The sequence below is a fragment of the Prionailurus bengalensis genome, chromosome C2 (genome assembly GCF_016509475.1).
Source record: "Prionailurus bengalensis isolate Pbe53 chromosome C2, Fcat_Pben_1.1_paternal_pri, whole genome shotgun sequence".
NCBI classification, from domain to species: domain Eukaryota; kingdom Metazoa; phylum Chordata; class Mammalia; order Carnivora; family Felidae; genus Prionailurus; species Prionailurus bengalensis.
This window is the reverse complement of record NC_057350.1, coordinates 89406388-89408325: the sequence shown is the minus strand read 5'-3', so window position 1 is coordinate 89408325 and position 1938 is coordinate 89406388. Positions and strand designations below refer to the sequence as shown.

At 44.9% G+C, this 1938-nt stretch overlaps 1 pseudogene; it reads left to right on the top strand.

The window, feature by feature from the left end:
* The first annotated feature begins 413 nt into the window (after positions 1-413).
* Positions 414-1662, top strand: LOC122490999 (annotated as a pseudogene).
* Positions 1663-1938: the final 276 nt, after the last annotated feature.

The following is a 1938-nucleotide window of genomic DNA, read 5'->3' as shown; positions in this document are numbered from 1 at the left end:
GTGATGATAATGTCTTCCTGGAACCCTTGGCTAAGATGGATTGGCAAAGAATAAAATGATCTAGGTTCTAAAATTTGGTTTTGATACTAACCACCTATTGAGTAAGTGACTTTTGGTGTCTTAGTTACTTGATAGTCATGACAAAGGGTTTGGAATAAATAATTTTCTTTGTTCTTACTGTGGATAAATTGTATGAATTTATTCTGTTTTATATTTGGAATCAAATACTACATTTTCCCTCATATCTCAGTAATGTGTTTAAGTACCCAGTGCCAGATGCCTTGTTAGTGATCAATAAGTATTGGTTGAATGAATGGCCATACTTAGCTGTCTACTTGAATCAATAGCTGCTTTCACCATCCATCCTTGTAGCTTGCTATTTTCTACACTCAGACTGGGCAAGATTTTTAAACATGGATGGTTTCGATGCAGGAGAAATCCTTTGCTACAGAGTGGTAGAGGATCATTGGCATACCTCTTTGGCCAAGCTGAAGTCCTTCTCAGCCAAGATTGTGCAGCTGTTAAAGGAGTGGACAGAGGCCTTCTCCTGTGACTTCCAGGATGAGAAGGCCATGGTTGAACCAAAGACCATTACCCACCGGGTCACACAGTGTGACTAGGAGAATGGCACAGTGAAGAAGGCTATTTCCCAAATGACACAGAGCCTGCTGCTGTAGTTGGCTGCCCAGAGCCAGCTTCAGGAGCTGTGGGAAAAGCTTCACTCACCAGCCATGGACAAAGGGTCTTTCCTCAAGGCTAAGCCGCCAGCCACTCAGAAGGACATCCTGGGTGTTTGCTTTGACCCCCTGGTGATGGCCCAGCAGCTGACTCATATTGAGCTGGAGAGGATCAATAGCATTCACCCTGAGGATCTGATGCAGATCGTCAGCCACATGAACTCTCGGGACAAGCACCAGTGCCAAGGGGACCTGACCAAGACCTATAGCCTGGAGGCCTGTGACAATGGTTCAACTGCCTTAGCATGCTAGTGGCCACTGAGGTGTGCCAGGTGGTGAAGAAGAAGCACTGGATCCACATGCTAGAGTTCTTTCTTGCTGTGGCCCAGAAGCACTTTAATATCGGGAATTTCAACTCCATGATGGCCATCATCTCTGGCATGAACCTCAGTCCTGTGGCAAGGCTTAAGAAAACATGGTCCAAAGTCAAGATGGCCAAGTTTGACATCTTGGAGCACCACATGGACCCATCCAGCAACTTCTGCAACTACCGCACGGCCCTGCAGGGCGCCACACAAAGGCCCCAGATGGCCAAAAACAGCAGAGAGAAGATTGTTATCCCTGTATTCAACCTTTTCGTTAAGGACATTTACTTCCTGCACAAAATCCATACCAATCACTTGCCCAATGGGCATGTTAACTTCAAGGAATTTAGGGAAATCTCCAGACAAATCCATGAGTTCATGACATGGACTCAGGTAGATTGTCCCTTCAAGAAGGACAAGAAGATTCAGAACTACCTGCTCACAGCACCCATCTAGAGCGAGGAAGCTCTCTTCATCATCTCCTTTGAAAGTGAAGGTCCTGAAAACCACATCGAGAAGGATAGCTGGAAGACTCTTAGGATGACTCTCCTTAACAGAGCCTGAATGCATGGATGCACCCTGCAGATGCTGGATGAAGTACACACATGCACTGAGTTTTCATCTTGATTAAAAAGGTTGAGATGAGGAGGCCTTACTCATTGGGGTCCATTTTGTATATGACCTTTATGAAAAAAAAAGGTAATTATTTCATGCATTAAAAAAAAAGTTTCTACTAAACCTTCGCTAAAAGGTTCTACTTCCAGAGATAGACAAGGAAGTGTGAGGTTTCAGAACTTGACTGACCTTCATAAAGGAAACTCCTCAGGATGCTCCTAAAGGCCTGAATAAAGTACACTGAGGTGATGATGGGAAGGCTGGAGAAGGGCCAGAATGCA